Below are 27,898 nucleotides of genomic sequence, written 5' to 3'. Positions count from 1 at the left end.
CAAGTGAAAATACAGTACCAATCTCAAAGAGCCATACTTCCTCCTAAGCTCAGCTCTGCATATGAGTAAATGAGTGAGTGTGATACAGAGACAGGTATCAGAGGTAACAACACTGAAAAGAAAGAATGTTTAACATCTCCTCAGAGCCCTATCCTTGGAGCTTCACATGAATAAGTAGGTTGCATGTAACACTATGTAAACAATTGCGCCTATATCCCAACACAACATTGATCCTTCAAAGGATACAGAAAGGACTGCTGTTTCCAAGGACATTTATAGAAGGCTTCATTTGATCTGGTGATTTAATGAAACAGCTAGCCAAGTAATCCTCACTCTGGATGAATTGTGTTAAGTTATGTTGATCATCCAGAAAACATTTCACTAAACACAAGATCCCAGGAATAAGTAGCATGCGGCTTTATAATTTAGACTTTCAAAAAGTTACGTCAAAATGTTGGCTTTCTTGTTTTTATTCCTGGCAACAGTTTACCATTCCAAAAGGTTGACTTCAGCACCTGCAGGAGCACCAGGTTGGTGGCAGCAAGCGCTGGACAGAGGGGGATATGATGATATAATGGGTGCATAACTTCAGGGTCAGGTGTGGGATTGAATGGAGAGCCTACGACACAAAAATCAATAAATGAATCCCCTACCCTACATTTTTGCTTTTTAATGAAACCTGGAAGCTGCTTCTGCAAACAGTCTTTCATTCATTGACAATTAATCTAAACTTAAACCATGTGTGTCAAAAACTTATTTTACTGTCCACACATTGAGGGATGCAAAGGGTGGTACTAACCACTAACACATGTGGGCTAGAGAAGGAACTCGTTTAATAAAGCATCTTCTTGTTCACTGCTATAAACAATGTCCCAATAGATTGTTACAATCCAAAGAATTTGACAACACAATTATAAAAATCAGGAAGTTTTCAAAATTTTAGAAATGTTACAAAATAAATTTTCTTCATGGGAGGTGCTCCGCCCCCTTTCATGCTGAATCACACTTTCCCCCCTTATTTTGGATACAAATAACATGGAGGAAATGACAGGAATGGAACAAGACAAAATATTTCCAACAAAACAGTTTACTCACATACATCACTGAGCTGAAATTGCCAACAAAGTGCATAGGAATTCCATGAGAATGTATAACTCATTTTCATCACTGGCCACTATTGTCTTTGCCAAATAAGCATGAATCAAACAATCTGTTCAAAATTTTTCATGGTTTCTCACAACAAGTGGATAAGTACTAATAAACAGATTCTTTAAAAAAAAAACACTCTCATGTGTTATGAACCCTGACAACGAGTTAGAGGGAGGAAATGACTTGGCCACAGATGGACAACATGGCCTAGAAAGAAAATGCATTAGATTGAGTATTTGAATAAATACAACTCTCTTGCAAACATCAGAATATCTTTTTACACTGAACCAAAAACAAAAGAATAATTTGAAAGAGTCCAGAGTCAATAATGTTATCTTATAGTACATTTCACAGTGCAGCAGGTTCTGAAACAAAGGTTTTGATCAAAGAAAGGTTTTGTATATTTCAGAATTACACATTTTTTTCAAGACTTTTAATCACTTCTACTGAAAGCTGACTAATAATTGGCATATAAGAATGCCCTTTGATGTCTTCAAGTTTTGCTGCAAGTAATCAATATGGAATTTTCAATTCACTGTAGAACGCCAAGCAAATCCTTTGAATAAGTATATAACTTAAGAGTGCCTAATTTTACCAAAGCAGTACTATATATGTTTACTTGGAAGTAAGCCACACTATTTTCAATGGAGCATACTTATATCCAGGTAACTGTACACAGGAACACATCCTTTTGGGCAGAACCAACTTCTGAAGGCAGTGAGACCAACTTCTGAGTCAACGTTTATTGGATTGCACTCCATGTTTCATAACAAAATGTAATTGGACTTCCCATGATCAAAATCAAATCTTCCTGTCAAATTTTGTTTCTGTTCTCCCACCAAAAATCTCTCCACATGTTATTCATAATAATGCTGGACACAGTCATTATTTTTAAAGCAATTTTGTTTTCAATGGCACACCAACATGTTTTTGCCTCAAGTCCAGTTAACAAAGTGTAACAAGAGGTAGGCAGCAAGAGAGAAGGTGGAGAGGAGAGTTAACAAGCTGTTCCTCTTGCCATTTCCACAGCCTACATGTGGCCCATGGGAAGAGGAGGAAATCTATTCATTTACCCACTTATTTATTAATTAGTTTATGGTAGGGTTTCCATTTTCATGGGGGGTTGGGGCCACAGGACACCCACAAAGGCAGGAAACTGGTGAATAAAAGCATCACTATTTTTCATCTGAGAACACCTATCTAAGAATCTCTAGATTGCATAGGCCAACTGTGTTTTCTTGGGATGACTAGGTTCTCCAGCACAACTCTGCAGTCAACGTCCAGCAGAAGTAGATTATAGAAGAGGATCTAGACATTTCAAGGGAGAACATATTCATCAAAACTGTGAATAATGAAATCTAAAAATGTGGAGGGCAAACATCCTTTCTCCCAGTACAAGATCCAAAGGACTCAACCCAAAATAGAGCATCAAAACCAATGGCTCAAATTACTCACAAGGAAACGCGGCCATAGAAAAAATGATGCCTAACCATACTGAGTTTCTTTTTTAAAATCTTGCAGAACCTGCTTACCAGAGCCAAAGATGAGATGAATGTATTCCTACCAAAACCAGCAAATTCATCTGTTATATTGCACTCCCTGAAAAAAATAAATTTGGGCTGGATCCAGATTCTGCCTTTTGTTGGGGGAAAAGCTCCATTAAAAATGATTTTTCCACCTGATTTTCAAGATAGCCCCTTTCCCAAAGTACCACAGCTCACCCCACTGAGTAACAGAAGGGGAAGAGAAAATATGTTCAACCAATCCAGTTGAGCATGCCTGAAACTGGGCCTGACAGATTGTCTCCAGTCTAATGTTGGTTCATATGAAAGAGTTCCTGAAGCAAGATTAAAATCAAAATTTCCACTACTGGCTATAAATAATGTTCTTCTCTTTGGATATTTCTGTGCAAAGCAACACAAATGTCAGCCTATTCATATTATACTTTCAGGAAATGTATACTAATATCTGATAAGCTTTACTAGACATATGCTTACCTTAAATGCTAAACAGATGATTAGTTGCTACCTATGTATTGCAATGAAGGGATTTCATGCCAATTTACAGAATGATTAATATAGACCACAAACCAGCAAGGCCTTAGACCTTGCGTACCACTTTTGTCAACTTGTGAGAGATATGAGGAAATTGTCAGTGCTGGCAATTCTTTGCAAAATTTGATGCTTGTGTTGAATGCTCAAGACAAAGGCTAAAGTTGAAGCAGGCAACTGTGATCCTCTAGATCAGTGATTCTCAACCTGTGGGTCCCCAAATGCTTTGGCCTTCAACTCTCAGAAATCCTAACAGCTGGTAAACTGGCTGGGATTTCTGGGAGTTGTAGGCCAAAACATCTGAGGACCCACAGGTTGAGAATCACTGCTCTAGATGTATTTTGAGTCTACAACACTCAGCAGCTATACCACAACAGCCAATGGTTAGGGTTCAAGGCAGGAATGAGCCCAGTGGCTTAATAAACTCATTCCATTTCCCACCACTTCCATTCCCCAAATGAATTAAAATGCTACTGGTGGTAATGACAGCAACTTGTTCCTCCTCTTGGAAGCCATCAGAGACAGTAGAGAAAAAGGCAAGTCTGCGAAAGAGGTAGCAATGGCACGGACATCCCTAGATCACTGCCAGATGGTTGCTATCTCTTTCTAAAACGCCTTGTTTTCTTTTAGAGATTCCCAAAAGGAACTCAAGAGTAGGGACTGGAGAAAATGCCTTCACTTTCCCAAAGTGATCCCAGAATTTCTGGGAGCTAGCAAGGAATTTCAAGTACAGCCAAGCTTTCTTTGTTCATAGGAAGAGGGGATACAAGGACGAGTACACTCTTTAAAATGCCACGGTTGATTCCTGACATTTTAAAAAGTGCAGACGGCCATGTATTCCTTCCTTCTCCAAACAGGAATATATGGTTGCTGACCCTTGACAAAATGACTAGCCGCAACAAGTAGCAGCAACAGGGAGTGGAGAGATGGTTTGTCAGTATTTGATTGGTAAACCACCTAATCCCTTCTTGGGGAGAGCAAATCTGGCTGCAGTTGGTCCTTCCTTAATTACTAATTAGGCAACTTTAATGCACTCTACATGGAGCTGTCCTTAGAAGTGTTCAAATGCTAAAGGTAGAGCAAAATGACAAACTGCTGCTAGGTGTGTGCTTTAGAGACTACATATAACCAGTCTTATAGAAAATAAAACAGAATTCATATCTACTTTAAAGCTCAATACAGACACCTAGTTTTCTCCTACAAATCTTTAACAGGGTTGGGAAAGAATATCAAAAAGATCACCTTATCCCATTTCAAACTGCCCAGAATTTCAGATCCCAAATTTTACCTGTCATATCAATTGGAGAGGATACGTTGGAGAGTATATTAGATAGGGCTTTCTCTGAAATTGCATTTTAGGTGTGAAACTTCCTTCCAAGGGATGCCATGCTGTATGGATCCCTTTTGAGTTTCTGGTGGGCAGCCAAGATTGTGCTATTTTGTACAGTCTTAAGTTCTTAGAACCAGAGTGGCTTTTGATTTAATTATGCATGTTTTGAAATGTTTATAAATTGTTTTAAAGTTGGTTTAGTCCAGTGATTCCCAAAGTGGGTGCTACTGCCCCCTGGTGGGCGCTGCAGTGATCCAGGGGGGCAGTGATGGCACCTATTAGGACATGGGGGTGGGGCCAGGGGAGGGGTGGGGCCTCTTCTCAAGTGCCGGAGACAGGTCTGAGCACCTGAGGCACCTGTTAGGACACAGGGGCGGAGCTAGAGGAGTGGGCGTGGCTTCTTCCCAAGAGCCCGAGTCAGGGCTGAGAATCTATACCTCTCCTGAGGCGCCTGTTAGGACACAGAGGGCAGAGCTAGGGTAAGGGGGGCCTCCTTCCAAGAGCCCGAGACAGGGCTGAGCCTCTATACCTCTCCTGAGAGATCTTTTAGGACACAGAGGGCAGAGCTAGGGTAAGGGGGGCCTCCTTCCAAGAGCCCGAGACAGGGCTGAGCCTCTATACCTCTCCTGAGAGATCTTTTAGGACACAGAGGGCGGAGCTAGGGTAAGGGGGGCCTCCTTCCAAGAGCCCGAGACAGGGCTGAGCCTCTATACCTCTCCTGAGAGATCTTTTAGGATTAAAGGGCAGGGTTAGGGGTGGGGGCAGGGCCTCCTCCCAAGAGCGTGAGACAGAGCTGAACCTCTGTATACCTCCTCTGAGGCGCTTTTTAGAACACAGGGGCAGGGTATAGAGGTTCAGCCCCATCAGGCACTTGGGAAGAGGCCCCGCCCCTCCTCTAGCCCTGCCCCCTGTATCCTCGCAGGTGCTACAGGACAGGGATAGAAGCTCAGCCCTGCCTCAGTGCTCGTAACTCCGCCCATCCCAGTCCTGGCCGCCCATTTGTGGCCCTGCCCACCTCCCCTCCCCCTCCCATCCCTGCATCTTGGACTGGGGGAGAGGCTCAGCCCCGCCCTCTTGAGCAGGAGCCACGCCCACCCCTCTAAGCCACGCCCCCTTTCCAGGGGGTGCTGAGTAATATTTTTTCTGGAAAGGGGGCGGTAGGCCAAATAAGTTTGGGAAGCACTGGTTTAGTCCATTCTCAAATAGTATTTTACTTGTTTCATCTGTTTTTTATTTGTAGTACATCATCTTGGAAGCCCTGGCAGGCTAAGAAATAAAAACAAACAAAATGTCTAGAGGACGGCATTTGCCCATCACTGTTCAAAACCTTCAATGAAAGGTATTTTGAGGCTATTGATGATTCAGGAAGGTAAAGATTATTCACATGAAATTTCTGATAAAATTCTAATTTAGTCCTTGTTTTCTAGTTTTTCTAGAAAAAAACTACGGGAAATCTATAGTGATCATCTGTGTTATTTTTCTAACCTCTCTAAGGTCTTGGTTTAAAGCAGTAGTTCTGAACCTGTGAGTCCCCAGGTGTTTTGGCCTACAACTCCCAGAAATCTCAGCTAGTTTACCAGCTGTTAGGATTTCTGGGAGTTGAAGGTCAAAACATCTGGGGACCCACAGGTTGAGAACCACTGGTTAGAGTAACATGTAGTGCAACCGGTAGCATGCTTGCTCAGAAATATGCCACAATGAGCTCAGTGGGGTTTGTTTGGAATTGTCAAAATTGAGGCTGAATCTTTTTGAATTGCTCCAGAACCAGATGTCATTAGAATATTTTCTTCTATTAGCAAAATGTATTCCTTTTTTTGGGGGGGGGGGGGGGGGAGGGGAGGGAAGCAGCAATTGCAGTGCAACCACCTCAGAGCTTGCAAAAGGCACTTTTGGACAACTGTTGATAGAGTCAGCTCTATTTCTGCAAATAAAAAAAAGTCCCATCTAAGCAGTAACCTCCTTTGGAGTCATTTCAACAAAGTATCCATGTGGTTACTTTTAAATACCCTTGTGCTGAGTAGTACTTCCCATCTCTGGCAGTGCCACACACATATAAATAATAGATATGACTTCAATTTGGAGGATCATATCACAGCTTAATAAGCCATGATATCAACAAGCTTTTTCTCCAGCAAACGATTCCTTCTCAGCACAAGTTTTAAAAAAAACCCAAACACCTGTAGTGATGCTTTGGACTTTGTTACTGAACCCGCATTTGTTTTTGCTTTGTTTTGTAGTTGGCTGTGTTTTACTTTTCAAGGCTTTCATTCTCTGTAGTTTTCAGAATTAATGGTTTCAGCTCTAATTTGTAAAGTGCCCAAAAATTACTGGCTCTTAGGCAAGACAAAAATGTAACACACAAATATGCCAATTTCTTGTTTCATCTAAATTGAGATAGTATTGAGTTTCAGCCAGGATATTAAGCTACTTCAAACCATGATTCAACAATCTGGCTTGTTCCAAAGCTGGCTGTCATGATTTCCTAGTCCAAGATATTGTGATTAATTAGAGAATGGAGGAGAGCTGGGGCTCAAGCCCTGAAGTCAGAATCCATCCAGTCTCCCAGGGACTATTCTGATGTCACATCCACATCCTCCATGATGCCGTCTCAGATTTGCTGGCTCCCAAGACTTACTGACAGCAAGCACATTGGGTTACAATATGCTGGTATTATTCAGTCATGCCCTCTCATTTTCATCCATGCACAGCAATGAAATGAAGCAAACTAAACATTCAGTGAAACTGAATTCTACAAATTAAAAAAAAAAAAACACGTTTCTCCACCTCCGAATTAGAGTCTTCCTGGTTTACTTGCTTAGCCTGTGAAAGTAGGAACAAAGAAGCTTTCTGTATATCCAAAAGACTCGTTAATAACCTGGATTATTAATTATTGATATGATTGTCTGAACCTGATCATGTCTATGTGGCAGGTGGGAGATCCCATATCCCCAGCGCAGAGAAATTTAGATGTCAAAAGGAAGACTGTTGGCTAGCCCTATGCCCTCCCCACCACTCACACAGAAAATGCAGGAGCTTTTCTACTATATGAACTCCCACTTGTAGCCTGAATGTGAAGTGATGAGACTGCACAATAAAGCCAAACTGTTTGCAAATAGTAAAATAATACTGACATAAAATAATTCAGTTTTCCCATGCAAAGAATCTTGTCAAAATAAATGGGGATGGCTGACAAGAATTTCAGTTGTGACACTGGACCAGTCTTCCACAACATGATCCCTCCCAAACTAGAGCTTCCATCAGCCTCAAAGGGCATAGCCAGTTATTTGAGAAGATGGAAGTTATAATCTAAAATATCTAATAGTAACCTCATATAGAAGGTTGTGTTAAGACTGCTCTTAGATCAGGTCTGGGATTTAACTACTTTCCCTTAGGTACTCTGCTGGAACATTTCTTCAAAGAAAGATGTTCTTAACTTCAAGGGCCATCCCAATTCAAGAGCTGCATGTGGCACACAGTTATAATACTTCACCATCCCCTTGAACTTTATAAGGAGATCTAGAGGGACATTCCTTGATAGTATACCTAATCCAGTTAGTAAAAATCAGCATGAAAAATTACGATTGGTAACATTGCACGCAGGCAGGAAATCATGCATCCCTCCAGTTGCTAGTCTGCTATTTTAAGACTGCAATTCCCAGTGTGTCCCACCATAAACACTGTTGCCTAAGGCTCTTGGGCCTTGCAGTCCAACAGCCTTGCAAGAAATGGAGGAAGTGCTCTGAGGAAAATGCTTATCACAAAGCTTTAAACATTCAGAGATATCCTGCTGAACAAGACTAACCACCACATAGCTGAAACTGGAGACTGGACCTGGCTGCTTCATGTAGGTCCTGCTCAAAGAAAGGGCTAAGGTCACCTGCAAATGGTACACAGTTTTACAAAACAGACAAAGGTCAAAGTCCAGCTCCAGGCGCTGGTGTACAGGAAAATGCATCAAATACCTTTCTGGCTCAGGATTCCTTCTTTACCAATTCTCATCTCTTCCTTGCCATATACAGTTACTATTTATTTCTACCCTATGACAAGGCAACCCCAGCTTTCTTTGGTGGTAAAAGATACTCTCTGTCCCTCAGGTGCTAAGGGCATTTAGCTTATTTTTAGAAGTGGGGACTTGGAGACAACAAGCGCCCCTCTTCGAGAAAGGTGAAGCAAGTGCCATCTGTTGCCAGTCTGGGAAAGAGACAGAGAGCAGCACAGTGACCCTACATCAAAGCAGAGAGTTTGGTCATGTAACTTTTTTGGATTAGAGATTCCCTAGCTGCTGGTCACATTAGTAAAAAGAATTTGGGCAAAAGTAGTCACTTTTCTAAACTATCTCAAGGACTTAGGCTGGGAACCAGACAGCAACTACTCTCTCTCTCTCCCTCTCCCTCTTCCTCTCTCTCTCTCTCTCTCTCTCTCTCCCTATATATATATATATATATATATATATATATATATATATATATTATTGCATAAGACTCTGTGGAATAGAGACATGCATCAGACAAAGTAAATGTAAAGATATTCTATTCAAACATTATTATTTTTCAACTTCCCAAAGATATTTTGTTATTTTAACTTAATTTTTCCATTTAGGATGGGATGAAGACCACACTGTCCCTGAAACTACAACTTGCAACTTTTTCACCATTTGCTATGGTTAAACATGCTGAGAGTTGCTTTCCAATATCTGTAGTTCACATAGTTTCCACTCCTGCTATAATGCAAATTTCCTGTTCTTCTCCTTTTGAACATAAAAGTCAAAAAAATTTTTTTTCATTGGCTAAGGATTAGAGCTTTAGGACTGCACACTATTGACCTGCACCGCCCAATAGCCAAGGAAGCAGGATAAACGTGCAGAATGTTAAAAACAAAACAAAAAAATTACCAGGCATATCTGCAGACTAGAAAATATCAAGCAAGTGACATAATTTAAATTATCAGTAGAGAACTCTATTTAATTTGAACAGGTTCATTTATCCGTAGTATCGTAATCTGCTATCCACCAAATATTTTGGAGTAACAATTGTATTCCAATAAATACAGCCAATGGTTAGGAACTATGGAAATGTAGCACCAGATTCCTGACCTAAATAATTATCTCCACTGCATGTCATAAGACTACAAGGAAATAATTACTATCTGCATCTACCTAGAGGCAAGCTCCAATGAGTTACCAGGAGTTACTTCCAGATAAATATGTATAACACTGCAACGTAGAAACCTTTCTTCAACTCTCTGGATGAGCAGCACTTTGAATTCACTTTCCTCTTCCACTGTCAAATGCTTTTCCTATTTTGTCCACATTTTAAAAACAATGTTGTTTTAAATAGTTATTATGACTAACACTCCCATGGCTCAGTCATGAGTACCAACAAATCAAGCCTTCGATATATGGCCCCTATTAATGTATATAACCAATTTACAGAATATACATTCCAACTGGCTTTTTGTTCCCTGACAAATTGGTAACAATTGTCAAGCTACATATAGATGGTGGTTTAAAGTGTGTCCTTACAATCTATTTAATATCTGTAGCACTCCAGATGTTGCTGAACTGAATATCCCATCGTGTCTTGGCACTTGCTGAAAAAGGGTTAATGATTGTAGTGGTACAAAAAACCTGGAGAACCACAAATGGACAGCTTCCAAATTAAATCCTGTGAAACTTTCATTGCTCATTAGCATACAATTCTGGGAACTGGAGGTCTGTGAAGGGTGCTATTAGTTTCTTTTAGGATTTCCAGTTCCTTCACAAAGCCAAAAACAAATGAACCTTAAGATTTATTTCTTTGGCAATAAAACTATTAGAAATCATGGTTTCACATATGGACCTGCTGACTGTTCTTCAACTTACTTCAGACACTCAATAAGCCTTTGAACATATAAACAAAACAGAAATTCAGATCAGGTTGTTGTCATCTCAGAATAAATCTAAAAGCAACAGGATCTTAATATCTTTATTGGGACAACTGAAAAGTCACAAAGAAATATGTAAGATTTAAGATCCCTTAAAAGGAAACAGCTAGCTTTGCTCACTTTTTTGTGACTGCTCAGCTGGTTCTAATTTAAAAAAAAAAACATTCTTTATACCACTGCAGTGTTGTCCTCACCTCAATGGATTCACAGTTTTCAATCTGAGGACCGACGATGAAACAAACAGATCCCAAGGTTGCAATGGAGAAAACCTTAATGGGATTTATATGTTTTCCATGGTTTGGGAGGCCTTTTGTCTTTTTTTAAATATGAGAAAGCTGACAACAATGTAATGCCTTATCCTGATAAGCATCATGATGACAGAAATATTCAAAATCCGTTCTTGCCTTAGCAGCGATTTTATCAGACTATAGGAAGGTCATTTAGCTTGCCGGCCTTCCCACTTTCACATCTATCTCTCACAGTCATCCTAAAGGACAAGAATCCACATTTCTTTACCTCTTTACCTCTTTAGATCTGCTGTTATAAACAGATTTTCTACCCTTACAGATGGGCATCACCAAGGCACATTAAGATGACAATGTCCATATAACACATACATATAACAAGAATAGCAAAAGTGATCCTGTACTGGATTACAAATCCCATCCCATCACCAAGGAGTTGGATCACAAAAATGTGTCACAAGTAAAGACTGAGGAGCATTATTTTACCCACACCCTGAAAAATAGTTCCCAGTCTCTCTTTAAAAGGATGACAAGCTAAAAGAGATGGGGAAAAGAAATATAAAAGCATTGTACAGATTAAGAATTCAAAAAGCTTCTTACCATTCCTGACAGCTGCTATCATTCAGCTGCCTAATAAACACTGCACTAACGTCACTGTTTCCACAACCAAACCTTACTGGCAGCCGGCAAGAAGTGAGGGAAACATGTAGCTACCAGCAAGATGGTTCTGATAAAATGGATGGGCTTGGGCTTTCGTCCTCCATCTGGAAGGACAGATATGCTTTTGGTCTCTTTGGTTTTTAAAAAAAGAATCAGGGTGACAGGAACACATGAAGAAGCTTTATTTCCTAAACTCTGTGGCAGAAAAATGTATTCCAGCTATAATCAATAAGTGATACTTACGAGGCTCACACATCAGAGGCTCTATTCATATATCACATCTGCTCCCCTAGAAAGTAAGGAGCTACTTTTCTCTGATCCTACACAAATGTGGAAGTGACAAGCAACAATTGTTACCTGTCAGAAGGAAGAACAACATGTGCATACTAAAAACCTACCTGATTTGCCTTGACTATGTAGTTGTATTCATTTTGCTTACATAAACATATATTTTTCTTTCGTTTTGCTGTATTCATCTCATCCTGGTACTACAATTTTAATATGTGAAGCAGCTGACAACTAATTAAAGAAACTACAAATGCCTCTTCAAAAAAACAACAACAATACAGTAAAGTAAAAAAAAAAAAACAACAACAACCATGCAGTAAAATCAAGAAACATGAGCAGAGTATAAAGAATATCATACTAGTTGTATGGTAAACATTCATTAGCCTTGCAGGCCAAATCAACCAAATAAAAAGTCTGCAAAGGCACATTGTGCTGTCATATAGAAGGCTCTCTCCTGAGTCTCAACCAGACATGAAATAGCCACTTCATTCACCCCTGCCCAGCCTAGCCTAGCCTACATGTCTCACCAGAAATGCATAGTGACGCTATGAGAGAAACAGTTCTCTACATCACTGTAAGATGGAAGACACATTTGGCCTGAACAAACACCCTAAATTACTTGCCTATCTGAATACAATGTCAGAATCACATCCCAACATCTAAATCAGGCTTGCAAACAAGCAGAAAGTGCACATCCCATAGCCTGCCTGTCTGGAACGCCCCAGTATGCAGCCAGCATCAAGAGGTTGTCTAGTAAGCTACTTGCCCCTAAAGAAAGGTCCCCGATAAGCATATGAGGCCAACTGTGAGCTTGCAAGATGCTTTATTCATCACTACCCTATTATTCCTCACAATGGCAGGGATTAATCCTTTGAATAAGCAAAGCTTTGCCTCTATTCTAAAGTGCAGTGATTTGTTAAACCCAATGCGGTAGTGTACACAGCTGCAAAATACATAATTTCTAATTAATGGCTTGTTGCATAGCTTACATCAGCTGAAAAGCAGCCCTTACTCCAAAGAATTTATAATCTAAATATACACAAAGAAGGGGGCATATAAAGGGTGGGAAGCAAAAAGGGTGGGATATTGAGATAAGTGACTTGTTCAATATGCTGGAATAACTCAGTGCCAGAGCCATGAACTACACTGAGATCACAAGGCTTCAAAGAGAACCTGGTTAGTGCAATGACAGATGCCTCCAACTGTGCCTATATAAGGGCCTCACAGCTTCAAATTGAATGCATCCAGTCTTCCTATATAAGAGCCAAAATAGAGCTATCAACCCAGTCTTGCATGCATGTATGTATATATAGTATGGGTATAGACAGACATTGATATTTTTGAATATTAATAATGAATGTTATCTCTCATTTGGACAGGGTTCAAAGTGCTAGGATAGGAAGAACCTAATCTTTTCCCACTGCACCAGTAGGAAAGGGAAAAAGGGGAATCACCTGTATAGTACAAACCCCGTGATGGTAATCACCATCTTTCAAAGCAGTTACTCTATTCTCAATTTAAGAATGGAAAACAGACTGCCAGTGGACAAAGAAGGAGATTTAAAGATGGGCTGAAAGCTAACCTTAAAAATGTGATATAAACACCAAGAACTGGGAAGCCCTGGCACTTGAGAGTTGTAACGGTACTGTGGATTTTGAAGAGACACAAATAAAAGACAAAACAAGAGAAATGTGCCAAGAGGAATGTGCATTAAAGAAATCCTTGTTGTGACTGCCTTCCATCTAGAAATCTATGTTCTCAGTGTGAAAGACCATGCGGATCCAGAATACAGTGTTCCCTCACTACTTCGCGGTTCACTTTTTGCGCCCTCGCTGTTTTGCGGGTTTTCAATAAATATTATTGTACACCATTTATTGCAGTATTTTTGCTGTTTTGCAGGGTTTTGCGGTGTGCAAAGGGTTTTGGAAAGGGGGAAAGGGAGAAATAAAGGGAGGGGGTAGAGTTGGGAAGGGTTGGAAATAAAAAAAGGGTTATTTAGCTTCTATTCTTCTTCTCTGCCAGTGTTCTGTATATTGTCACCTCTAAAATAAAGTACAGACTGCATTGTAGTAAGTGGTCTGTGGTTTGCTCTCATCCACACATAAAATAAATATAGTGTCCCTACTTCACGGATTTTCACTTATCGTGGGTGGTCCTGGAACGTAAACCCCACAATAAGCGTGGGAACCCTTTAAGTCTTCACAGTCATTTATGGACCAACCACCAAGGCTCTAATTCTGGAAAATAATCATACTTTGCTATGAGTGATTGCCCACTCATAACAGTTCCCATATTCACAGGGCTGATACCCACAGTTTCGCCTACCTGCATCTAGCAAAATACAATTGGCCCTCTGTATTCACAGATTTTATATCCACAGTTTCAACCATCCATGGCATGAAAACATTCAACCTTCTCCAATCTAAAAAGTAAACCTTGATTTTATTTATTTATTTATTTATTTATTTATTTCCATCATTTATATGCCGCCTTTCTCACTCGAAGGGACTCAGGGCGGCTCACAATACAGTAGAAAAATAAAACATAGCAATATAAAACAATGATTTTGCCATTAATGGACACGTATGCCATTGGTTCGCCATCACTGCTCTATAGGAATGTTATAGGTCTTCCATTCTATGGTATGATTCGACTGGAGATTATCATAGTCTCACTCTGGAGGACTCTGGAGGAGATACCAAATGTCTAGAGAAGATACTCTCATTTACTAAGTTCTCCTGCGTGACTCTATAGTAACTTGAAGGAATTCCCTACATTGTCCATGGTTTTGTGTTTTCATTCTAAGTTCAGTATTTATCTCCTGCCAATACAAGGATTGTACTATATCTAACATTTGTTGTTCTTATGCACCCACCTATCAACTCTAGACTATTACCACCTCTACCTATGTTTTTCTTGGTAAGCTTCATTGAGAGATTTACAATACTGACTCTAAAATTGAGAGAGGGTGACTTGCCTAAGATCACATAGTTTACATGACAGAGGCTGAGTTTTGAACCCTAGACTTCCCAGTGTCCTGGCCAACACTCAAATCATGACACCAAGCTGGCTTCTATTGCATTTGATTTTCCCTCACTTATTTGCAAGAGGAAATTAAACACCAGCTTTGCAGTTTGATGACTGGAGATCATTTTTGTATCATTTTTAGCCTCTATCTTTGTATCATTGCTATCTTCATCCAAAAAAAAAGGGGCAGCCTCATTTCTTTGTTATTCATTCTATAAAGGGCTATCATTCTTGGCCCACAAGTTGCTCCTTTGCTAACTCTGTTTTCTCCTGCTGCTGAATTATTTTTCCACTGCTCAGTTCTTTAATGACTATATGGATATGATACTGCAGTGTATGAATTCACTGACATAAATACAGTATTCATCCACATACAGCACAGATTGGAGCAAATGGATGTGGAGTGGCTATTCTGCGCTCTTTCTCTCTCTCTTAACTGACATGGTGTGTGATGGTGAGAGAAGAGTGTAATGTGGTTCTGACATGAAGCACACAAGTTGTTTTCAAAAATGTGGACCCCAACAGAAAAAGGGTGTCCACTTCCACCAGTCTACATGCACATGTTTCCCTTTTGCTGGATATGTATCGTTGTAGGTTGGGAAGGCAATCAAAGTCAGGGGATACTGCCCTACAGCCTCTAGTACAGAGGTGTGAATTATAGCCCACCAGAAATTGTTAAACAGGAACTGCCAGTATTTCCTACCATCAATTATCCTGGCTGGGGATGCTGAGATGTGCACTCCCACATCTGTGAAGATGCACAAGTTGCATTCCTGCCACAGTATTTCTGAATCTCTTCATATGAGCAAAACAATGCAGCCTCAAACTGTTTAAAGACACACACACAAATCTCCTGTGTCACAGTATGTCTCCAATAGCTCTAAAAATTGCAAAATGGAAAATCTATAACCAGAGCAGATTTGGGTTCTGGAGTAAATGAGGATGACTAGCTGGCCTAGCTCACCCTTCGGCAAATGGAATTGAGATTCACTATTACTTACAGGATTTACATATTTCCTTATCACAGTATGATTCTACAGAGTTAATGGTTGCAAATGACCAAAAAACTGTCAATAATTCTTTTGCTCACAATGGCTGTGTTATATTATTTCTCTACTTGCATGCTTTTCCCCTTTCTGTCTTTAATCTTATCTGATGCTACTGGTCTATTCTGCCATAGTTGTTTTTATATTTTGATGGCTGCTGTGGTGGATGTCTCAACCTGCTCTTCTATAATTCTGATCAGATCTTTAGATCAGATAGGTCTCGCACAGAGTAAGCTAGTAAGCAAAAATGACAGGATCTTTCTCATGATGGCCCTATATATGTGGACTTCCCTCTCAGATGATGTGCTTTCGCACGCAGCCTTTTACCTGTGTTTAAGTGAATTTTCAATTGCTGGTAATGGTCTTAAAAGTCTTGTTGCTGGTGTAGACTGGGATATTTTTAAACTGCTAACTCCTCATGAGTGGCATGTTTTTATTGCCACTGTCTTGTGCTTATGCATCTCATAATTTTATTAAAATTTAAATTATGCTGTTATTATGAATTATGTTTAGCAGCTTACAATTAGTTTGCCCCACAGTTTCCATGCTTCAGGTTGTTTTTCTTATAGTTTTTTTTTTTGCAGTTTTGTTGTGGCACACTTTGGCATTTTAATACTACTCCACCTTGTTAGCTGTGACAATAATTTATAATAATGGTTTCAATAACATTTATGATGCTGTTTTAAGATACATCTATGCAATTTTATAGTATAAAACTCTCAGTGGAGGCTATTTGTCTGAAAATATAAGATATATATGCTTAAATAAAGGTTGTTTGAAATGCTTTAGTATACAGGAAAAAAGCCCTAGAATAGTTTTACAATTAAGTTCACAGAAGTAACAGGCCAACAAACATTTTTATTAGCCTGCCTCCAAGCACATAACTATCACAGTTACTTATTGCTTCTGAGGCCATAATAAAAAAAATCAGCTCTTTATTTGACATGGGGACATGAGTTTGCCCCCTAATTTATAAAATCTTCCACATTTCTTTACTTGAAGAAATGCATTTATTTACACAAATAATCAGGCATGTCTGTCCTTGTGTCTAATGTCCTTTTATTTCAAGAGGAAAGCAGTCGTTTAACGCAATACTTTGCACTTTTTAGTATCAACACAGCCCTGTGTAACAATTTTGCAATTATTTTCTTCCCCGGAATCAATTTAATCCTCAATACAGTGAGGGGTGGAGGAGGGTGATAATGATAAAATAGGCCTGCTCAATTAATCACAATAATTAATTAGGATTTGGAGGCTATTCAAAGGCGGTCATTCTTGTAGTGCTTTCTATGTGCCAAGGTCAATGAGATCAATGCTCCAGCTTTGGTCCACCCAGAGATCTGTAAGAGGAGTCTGCAAAATCTTGCCTTCATTTGTCTTCTTGGAAAATGGGTTCACAGATTCCCATTGCCACATCAAATTGTTTACAGCCTGCAAAAGACCATCACTTCCTAAGTCTGCATTAATATTATTAATATTTAATTTTTCATCATGCAGATCCATCCTTTCTTTCCATTCCACATAATCAGAGGCCAGGCTGTAGCATTTCTGCCTCCCTCTCGTTTTGCAGCACTGAAATTCTGCTAAAACAAAAACAAGCAACGTCAAAAGAAATTCAGAAGGAACAAAAACTGGATTGGGAGGGGCAGAGGGAAAGAAGAGTTATAAGCCTATGGAAACTTGGTTATCCTTTGGCATTAAAGCCAAAAACAACTAATTAAAATACCATCAAAGTCAGATATTTTATTAGTTCAGTCTTGGAAAACTGTAGCAGGGGCGGAGAAACAATAAGATCTCATGACCAGCTGGAACACTGCTTCTCCTCCTGTCATTACCTGTAAGGTGGATGGGAATAAAAGAAAGGTCTGGGCAAAGATGTTATTAAGGATAATAGACTTAGCAGCCAAGCCTCATAATAGTTAATCTTGATAAGTTTGTTGTGGAGGGAGGAGATATAATCTCTGGCTTTAGGGTTTAAACAAATTATTTGGCAGCATTATGGATGAAACCATTAAGGGCATATATTATCCCACATATGTCCTCTGCCTTCCTAGGATATATCAGTTCTTAGCCACCACCAGGGACACAATGTTTATCAGGAGGCAGGCTGTTCGGCCTCCTGCTACGTGCCCTACTTACTTCTGTCCCTAAAAGTACTTTCTTCTGAAGTATTCAGCTCCAAGGAGCTATTGCCTCCAGCAGCCTGTCATTTCATTTCAAATCTGCCATCTGATCATTCTCACTACTGCTACCATATGCTTTTACCTTCTTCACTTGCTGACAGTACAGATCCCAAAAGGTTATATTTATATTATATTTCTCAGGGTATCAGTTCTTTTCAATCTGAACATTCAGTTGTGACAACAGATAACCAGTCCCAGAAAAGGACTGGATAGAAGGGCCCATAAGGATATACAGTTTTCTCTCCAGGTGTGGCACCCACCAAGAAAAATGAATTCATATACAAAAAACCAGTGTTGCAATCATGTAGTGTTCTTCTAAGGTATCTCTTCAATGAAGGAGAAAAAAGCATCCACTTGGATTTTGTTCTTGAACTCACTCACTCCCTGGATACCAATATTCATGGATGCTCAAGTACCATTCTAGGTATAGCAAAATAGTGTTCATTGTATAAAATGATGAAGAATTTTAATGGGTGCTAGAGAGAGCTTGAGAATCTGTGAAATGGCAGAAGGTTACAGCACAGTGTGTCTACACATCAACATAGTGTTGAAGACACAGTAAAAATAACCAAGATTTGCTTTTTGGATTTTTCCCCTTGAATAGTTCCAAGACATAGTTGGCTGAATTTGTAGATGCAGAAACCATGGATATGGAGGGCCAACAGCACTACAAACCATTAAAAACATGTGGCACAACATCAAAGACTGCTGTGAAAGACAACAAAAGGTTATTTCACTTTCTCCAACAAGTGCCCAAGCAGATCCTTCTTACTGAGGTGCTCTTACTTCACATTTTATTATTCCCCTATGGGATGTGACCTTGAGAAAGAGAGATTTACATAGGACTCTAGGAAACCAGGGTTACTTCAGCGCTCAGCAACAGACACTCACTGAGTGATCCCTGCCCAGCTAGTGTGTTGGAGTGCTTACTTGGGGCAAGAAGGAATAAAAGTGCAGGAGATTATTCCTTTCAATCTACACTTAGAACCATATTAAGTGCCCTTTCATACTACACAATTATAGTGCTATGATGCCATTTTAACTGCCATGGTATGGAGCCTCCAGTAGTGCAGTGGGTTAAACCATTGTGCCGGCAGGACTGCTGACCTGAAGGCTGGGTTGCTGACCTGAAGGTTGCTGGTTCGAATCTGGGGACAGCATGGATGAGCTTCCTCTGTCAGCTCCAGCTCCCCATGCAGGGACATGAGAGAAGCCTCCCACAAGGATGGTAAAACATCAAAACATATCGACGTTGCCTGGGCAACATCCTTGCAGACAGCCAATTCTCTTACACCAGAAGCGACTTGCAATTTCTCAAGTCGCTCCTGACACAAAAAGAAAATCTGCCATGGTATCTGATAGCAGCAATTAAAATCCGGCAGACGATGACTGAGAGCCAAAAGAACTAAGTATCACCTATAGAGTATAGATGGGAAAACAGATACTGACTGATATTTATAGTTATAGTTATAGACTGTTATTTACTGTTAAGGGTATTCCCCCCCCCCCCTTCCAGGTGCCATCCCTACTCCCTCCCTTTAGACTCCCCCCCGGATGATCCTGTGGGCTGAGTTGGGGCTTAATAATATGTGGACTTTAGCCTAGATTTTAAATTTTGCCAATGATTCAATTTTATAATGGTTTTTATTATTATTGAAGTTTGAAGTATATAATCCCTTGGGTTTCATTTGGATGTACGGGACTGGGTACCCTTGACATGAACTGGTCATTGCCCGTAATAAAAGTTAACTTACTAACTGCCATGGTTATAGCCTATGGAGTCCTGGGATTTGCAGTTTAGGGAGGGGCATTTAGAATGTGCTTCAGTACCTCATCAAACTACAAATGGTTTAAACTGCATCCATACCCGTTCAAACAAAATCAGAGTAACATAACTGTGAATCATTAAAAGCCAGCAAAGTTTTACTCACAATGGAAGAGTCTGTGGCGTTAACCCCCCACAAAAAATTGTTTTGCAGGATCTCTGAATGGCACTTGATAGAACAAGGGAAGGTGAAGAAGAATCAGCCAAAGTCACTGCTTGATCCACTTCCTCAAGCAAGAAGCTTCCACCACATCCTACAGCACTTTCAAGAGATAGAGGGACAGATCTGTGTCTGGTCCTATGTAACCAGTGACAAAGCTTGCTTCTTTCTCTATGTGCCATCAAAGTCCTAGCATTCAACTCAGAGACTGTTGTGCTGCCAGAAAACTACAGGTGGTACAACAATAAGATATGAATGTAACCCTCCAGGGATGCATCATCCATTAATGCTCCATCATAACTAATCAGAAGGATGATGGATGGAAGCTGGAACATCTTAGGATGTAGTGTCATCAGTTGGCAAACCCTCATGGAGATTTACTGAAAGGAAAAAAAACTCAGAACACAATGCTTGCAGGTTAAAAGTCTAGTTACGCATTATGAGAGAGATCCAAAATTGGATTTGTTGACAGCTCTGGCTTGCTTACTTTCCTTTAATAGAGTCACAGTACTCTGGATCTGATCACAGCAGTGCAACTCAGGAGGGATGGTCTAACTCCTTCCAAGGCTTCTACCCCAACAGGGGTATCTCTTGCTCTATACCGTTTTAGCACTGTGGTAAGAGTTCAACTGCAGCAACTGGATTCTACAGAATCATGGGATTTGCAGTTTGATGAGACACTAGAGCTCTCTGGCTGAGAATTCTAGGTGCGTCACAAAATGACAAATCTCTAAATTATATAGAATGGAATCATGGCACTTAAAGTGGTATCATAGTGTTGAAACTGTGTAGTGTGAAAAAGGACTCATTTTTTTAAAACCAACCAGTGTAGACTAGCTAAAAAAAATGACATATGAAAAGCAAATCAGTTTAAAATCTGCTGTCTAGTAGCTGCACAGCAAGCTGTCAGGACTCAGGACTCGTGGAGCACTGCCTCCTCCATCAGCCCACATGATTTGTGCACTTGACACACATGAGGGAATATTGTCTCCTGCCTGCCCAGCACAGCCAATTATTTAGTGCTGGAAAACCATCTTTGTTTCATCCCACCACTATTCTTCCATAGAACTACTGAGCTATCCTCTGCCATTATTAATCTGGAAGCTAATTGGGAGAAAAAGCACCTACAGGTGCCCTTGCCTTTGGCACATACACTTGTTCATGTTTTCCCTCCCAGTTGCACAACTAGCACAAAAACTGTGGAATGTCTCCCATTTTTAATTAATTCCTCATCTATAATAATAACCAAGCAAATAATTTTAAATGACTATAAAAGCCCTATCAAAATGTAATTAATTCATCTTTAATTAGCACTAAACTGCCCTTATTTTGAATTAAAATATTACCAAAATACCACTTAAAGAATATGACAGAGCTATGATGTTCTAACACAATTTTTAAAGGTTGGGGAGGGGGGGTCTTTCTATCTTTCTGGTCACCATGAGTTCTGCATATGAGTTTTCCATCCTAATTAAATCTTTCCAATCTATACTCCCAATCTAAAGCACAGGTTAAACAGTATTTGGGGGTTTCTTTAGGTTTTTGACATTGTATGGACAATATATTTCATAGGGTAGTACCACTGCACCCAGCAAGGTGCAGTGATGTGAGCATTAAAGTTCAAATTTCCATTCAGCCATGAAAACTCATTGCATGACTATGAGCAAGTTACATTATCTCACCATAAATTAGAAAAAAAATCTAGAAAGCACAAAGGAATACAGTATTCATGTTTAAATAAATAAGCACTTTTGCTGTGTACATTATTGAAGATATATACACACACACACACACACACACACACATATATATATGGGATCACTTGAATTGTTTTTCCTGAACATCTGCTAAGAACACTTCCCTGTCCACAATGGTACAGAAAAAGCTTAGTGGAACAGACATACTGACAAACTGCAATCACCCACCCTTCCAAACACAGAAACCCAAATAGTTTTGCTCATGTCCCACAATAAAAAAACAATGATATACTAACACCCATTTGAAGAATCCTAAGTTCTTCTTCCTTCAGAAAGAAGTGGTCATAAAGAAGCCAATCTTCATTTAGAAAATATTCACATCTGAGGCACTTAGTCATAAAGAATGATGAGTCTATCACATTTTAAGAATATAAGACCTTTTCAAATGTCATGATTCTACTTTAACTGGATGCATCCTGTGGAATGCTGAAGTTTGGTAAGGCACTGGTGGTCTGTGGATAAGGTCCCTTCTACACTGTCATATAAAATCCAGATTATCTGCATTGAACTGGATTACATGGCAATGTAGACTCATATAATCCAGTTCAAAGCAGATTTAATAATCTGGATTATATAGCAGTGTAGAAGGGGCCTAGTAAACCTTAATATGTATATATGTGTCTTCAAGTTGACTGTCAACTTATGGTGACCCCATGATTTTTTTTAGGCAGGGAATACTCAGAAGTTTGCCGGATTGTGATTGTGCTTCCCTTAAATGTAGCCTACAACAGCTGGTATCCTACAAGGATGAACCATAGCTGTTAGTGGATGTACAGCACTGTAACTGTAGAGTGTGAAATGGCCCCCAGAAAAAGCAACCTTCAGGATGGACAAATATCTTTCTTCCATCTTCCTAAAATAGCAAGATACTGTAACATTCAGTTCCTGACAGAATAAATATGTCAGAGCAATTGAGATTCACTGATGCAGCATATGTCTGTCTACTCTATATATTTTTGGTATGCTGGGATAATATACTAAAACTAACCTGATGTGATACAGTTTCTAGAGGGGTAAACCAACCTTATCAAGCTCCAACCCTGATACAGCTGATGTAGTAAAGAAAAGACAGAAGGGCCCTAGGAAGCAGTTACAGACTTCTTCCTCAGAGTACTTCCGAAATAGACATACAGCTTGATAGAACTTAACTAAATCAGACTTTGATGTCATGCTATTCCACTGTGTCAAAAATCAGTTCCAACCCTTAAGTGCAAATGAGGACAATCAAACAGACAGCAAGAAGGGAGGGTGGCCCAATTGATCCAATGGCCCATCTATTAGCATCATTGGTGCAAACCTCATTCTGGACTTAGTGCCACTGAAAATAGCCCTGTGGCATGATACGGATGGCTTCATTGCAACTCTGTCTGAAAATAACAAAAAGGCCAGAGTACATCAGATTCAGGACATGACCGCTCACAAATTCTAGAAAGAAAACATCTCCTTTCAATGTCACAGATTTGTTGCCAACAATTAAGGGTGGTTACAAATTTACCAGCCATTAAGAAATGTATTCTCACTGGAGCAAATTTGACTTGCCAATATTTTGTGATTTGTTATAAAAAGCAACAGATTCTACTTTGTGTTTCTGCAAACTATTACATGTTAAAAGCTGATTTCACTTGTCTTATTATCTCCTCAGGTAGTCTTCTCTATATGTTGACAGTCTTATGATTATTTGTGGAATTACTAGAGGTTGCACTCCATGTATGTTTACCTTTTCTTTTTGCAAGTTGTGGTATTTCATTTGCCTCTGTATTTTTGTATTCAAAACAAAGTTTTAGTTACACTGGGTGTAAATAATACTTCAATTATATTTTGCAACTATATTCCATAACGTCTGTTACTGTTTTGTTATCTGTTTATGGATTTGTGATGGTGCTTTTTGGTTTGTAACCACCACTTGTTGGAATCACAGACGCCTTAAAGGGCCAAACTTAAAAGTGTCTTCAAAACAGAGTTTATTGAAACAAAAGGAAAAGGGATACTTAAATGCAGTTCCACTGGTCAAAACTCAAAAACCCAAACCAGACCTGATCCAAAAGGTAAACAGAAATGTAATCCAAATCAACTGGATGCGAAGAGCAGCAAGTGAAACAAAGTACTCTGAGGCAAAACAAAAAGGCACAGTACACAAATGGTTAACAAATGGAGTGGCAAGAAGAGAAGCGTTGTCGAAGTCCAAGGTCAAAGCAGGAGGAATCCAAAACAGCGTTGCTCCAGTGTCCGCAGAAGCAGCATCTTTAGCCGAACCGGTTCAGGTCCAAACTGCAGATCCGAGTCCAACGCCAAACATGAAACAGGCAGCAGCAAGACTACAAGAAACTTTCCCAATACACAGCACCCAGCACACGAACACACATCAACACCTTGCAAAGACTCCTCATCCCTGAACCCACTTTTATCTACAAATCACCATCAGAAGATGAACTGACCACCGCCCCATCACCATCCCCCGCAGCTGCTCCTAGCTCTTCATGTGAATTCCCTTGGCTCTCCCTCCAATTCCTCCATCTCCTGTCAAGACTTAGATCCCCCCAAGAATCAGTTGGATCCCCTGATTGCCAGTCTTCGCTCCCAGACAACCCCATAAAGGAATCACTAGTTGTTGGTGCCTCTCAAATAGCTTGCACTTCTCTTATCTTAGTCCAATCCATGGTGTCTCCTTCTTCTCCTTCACTCATCCCCAGAGAATCCCTCCCTTCATCTGTAGGTGCTGTAAGTATGTCCCGAATCCTCTTTCTCTGCTGTTCATCATCAGATTCCTGCTCCCGAGTAACCCTTTCCCCCCTTCTGACACCCATACTACTGTCTGCAACATTATCATCCCCAGAGAATCCCTCAAATGACTCCTCATCTGTAGATGCTGTAAGTATGTCCCGGATCCTCTTTCTCTGGTGCTCATCATTGGATTCCTGCTCCCAAGTAACCCTTTTCCACCTTCTGGCACCCATACTACTGTTTATAACATTACTCACAGGCTCTACTACAACACCACTACTATTTTTGCATGCTACTTTGGGCGCATCAAGACTACAAAAGGTTTAATGGGCCATTCAGTCCAATTATTTGCAACAAGTAATTCACCTAAGATCACATTTTGTAGCAAATGGCAATGGCTGGAATCATGGGAGAGTTACAAACCTTTAACCAAATACATTGTTGTATTCACGATTCCTATACTAGTATTTTCTTATTTAGAAGGCATACAGGGATCATTCAAGTCTTCCAATCCCCACTTACTGCTCATACAAGCAATATCTGGTAGGAGGGGAACTGACAGGGAACCTACTTCTGCCTGTCACAATGGGAAATATTCACAAGAGGGGATGAGGAGAAACTTCAGCCTGTAATTTCCCAAGTCACAGAAGACCAGATCCTTACTGATTGCAGAGGCTGCCTCTTGCTGAGTGTAGATGTGGGGCTCAGCCGGAGAGTCACTACATGCCACAGTGGTTATACCATCAAAACTCCCTAGTAAGATACCAGCCAAGAATCTAGAATGCTAAAGAGTGGCAATTGCACCTAGACAAAACATCCACAATGGCTAAGAACAGAGAGATTCTGAAGATATTACAAAAAAGTAGTATCTTTCAATTTTGGTTAAGGATATGAGCATCAGAAACCCAAAGAAACAAAATAGATAATGCTGATATAATTAAAATATGGGTGAAAGAAATCTATGTTGCAGGAGAAACCAAGGGTCTGTGAGAATGTTACAAAGGGGAAAAAGTTTTCAGAATGCATGTAAAGTCAAGGACTCAAGTTGACTAATTAGATGAATTATAATAAAAGAATATATATACAGTAGAGTCTCGCTTATCCAAGCCTCGCTTATCCAAGCCTCTGGATAATCCAAGCCATTTTTGTAGTCAATGTTTTCAATATATCGTGATATTTTGGTGCTAAATTCGTAAATACAGTAATTACAACATAACATTACTGCGTATTGAACTACTTTTTCTGTCAAATTTGTTGTATAACATGAAGTTTTGGTGCTTAATTTGTAAAATCATAACCTAATTTGATGTTTAATAGGCTTTTCCTTAATACCTCCTTATTATCCAAGATATTTGCTTATCCAAACTTCTGCCGGCCCGTTTAGCTTGGATAAGTGAGACTCTACTGTACTTGAGTTTTAAACTGCTATTAATATAGGCCTGCAGTGGGGGTAAAACCCTTTTTCAATACGTTGACTTTAATGTATTTAAAATACAATAAAGATATCACACCACATTTAATTATTCTATAAATTCCATGTTTTATCAATTCATTTGCTACTCAGTTTTAATTAAGTGCATGTGCTGATGTTTCTGTGCAATTTCTCTTAGTGTTTCTGAACAGACATTTGTGTTGTATATCAGCAAATTAAAATGTTTTGAAAGGCTGTTAAAATGCTTTAACTCCTTTCTTACTGTTTACGCTTTATTCCCCAAAGAAATCTTACTCAGTCATATATTATAAAACAAAATTGTGCAAGCAAGCTGTAAAAAAAAAAAAAAAACTTCTACGCAATGGAGCAAATCTAAGGTGATTTTTAGATTTAGATTTCCAAATTCCTATAAAACTAAAAGGCATTGTTTTAAAAAGTGTTTATGACCATAACTTTGCAGACATGTATAAGCCTTTTTGTATAAAGAATGAAACAATAATTTGAAAAATTAATAATAAAAGAGAAAGGCAAGCCTGTTTTATATTATTTATGAAAATTCTGACTACTAACAAAAGTCTGAAAACCTCTGACCCAACAGAGCTCAAAGGGCAGAGAGCCAATCTATTACAGCAACCTCTGATGAATTCAGCAGCACAATTTATTACAAGAGGAAGTGCAAGCCCAGTGACAAAGAGGGCACATTCTTGAACTAATGAACTTCACGGAAGACCTAATGAGATGACAACAAGCAGGACAAAGAGAGCACCTCTTTGGCAAGTTTACAGCTCCTGCTACCACCTGTGGTATAAAGCCATTCTCTTCAAAGGCTGGTTTAGCTCCGCTTCTCTGGGGCCTGATGGAAAGTCTGGGACAGCTGAATGAACAATAATTTGGCAGAAAGAAAATATATAGCTTATTAACGCTTGTTTAACAAAGATGAGCAAGCATTCTCTATCCATTCCAATAGAGTAGCATGAAGACACATTTCATTCTTTATCTTCCTGTACTTCCCTGTCACAAATAGTTTCTTTTCATGGAACAGCAGTGTTTACTATTTTCTCCAAAATGCAGCTGGATTTGAGAACATGGCAAAATGCATTATACAGAAACAAACCCCTGGTCCATCTCTAGCCCAATACTATTAATATAGATTGTCAGACTACCAGCAACAGCTCTCTAGAGTTTCTGGCAAGGATGTTTGCCAGGCCTAATAGCTGAACTACATACCCTTCCACATGCACACATCATTAGAAGTTTATGAAAGTTTGAATAGTGGGCTTGAAAGAGGAATCCCAAATTCTAACCCCAGCCAACAATAATAATTGGGTGGTTTGGAAGTTTATGACTTATCAAAAGAGACAGAGGCAGATGCCTAATCATCTTACTGACACCATATTCTGAGAACCAAAAAAATGTAGAAGAAATTGTAAAAGAAAATGATACACTACTATATTGGGTAAAAGGAAACAAACAAAATGCATCATCCTGCAACACCAGTCAAGCAACCAATTCCCTTCCATAATAATAATAATAATAAAACTTTATTTATACCCCGCCACCATCTCCCCAACGGGGACTCGGGGCGGCTTACATGGGGCCATGCCCAGAACAGTACAAGAAAAGGATAAGAATACAATCAGGGAGACCAGGGACATAAGATAAAAACAATCTAGAGGGTAGATGATGGGGGAGTAACAAAAGAAGTGTGTAATAGTTACTCTCCGAAAGCACATCGGAAAAGCCAGGTTTTTAAATCTTTCCTGAAGGCTAAAAGAGTGGGGGCTTGCCTAATTTTGATGGGCAGTGAGTTCCATAAACGGGGGGCCACAGCAGAAAAGGCCCTCTCCCTTGTTCCCACCAGGCGGGTCTGGGATACAGGCAGTGGCGACAGGAGGGCCTCCCCTGATGATCGAAGAGATCGGGCAGGTTTATGGTAGGAGATACGGTCACGAAGGTAGGTGGGTCCCAAACCGTTTAGGGCTTTATAAATGATGGTCTGCACCTTGAATTGGGATCGGAAAGTGAACGGCAGCCAGTGGAGCTCCTTAAACAGGGGAGTAGATCTCTCCCTGTAACTCGCCACCGTTATTAATCTGGCAGCC

General features: G+C 39.8%; 1 protein-coding gene across 6 annotated transcripts in view; it reads right to left on the bottom strand.

The window, feature by feature from the left end:
• The window catches only part of atp2b4 (ATPase plasma membrane Ca2+ transporting 4), a 207,218-nt gene that overhangs the window by 169,182 nt on the left and 10,138 nt on the right, over positions 1–27,898 (bottom strand). Inside the window, exon 1 of one of the 6 annotated variants that reach the window (XM_016993268.2) lies at positions 11,298–12,279. The exons of the other annotated variants lie outside the window; for them this stretch is intronic. The gene's annotated coding sequence lies outside the window, so the exon portion shown is untranslated. Of the gene's footprint in view, positions 1–11,297; positions 12,280–27,898 lie in introns of those variants that run through there. 6 annotated transcript variants of the gene reach the window in all.

Source organism: Anolis carolinensis, chromosome 4, assembly GCF_035594765.1.
Source record: "Anolis carolinensis isolate JA03-04 chromosome 4, rAnoCar3.1.pri, whole genome shotgun sequence".
NCBI classification, from domain to species: Eukaryota; Metazoa; Chordata; class Lepidosauria; order Squamata; family Dactyloidae; genus Anolis; species Anolis carolinensis.
Note: the sequence above shows the minus strand (reverse complement) of the source record. Positions and strands in the feature narration are given on the sequence as shown.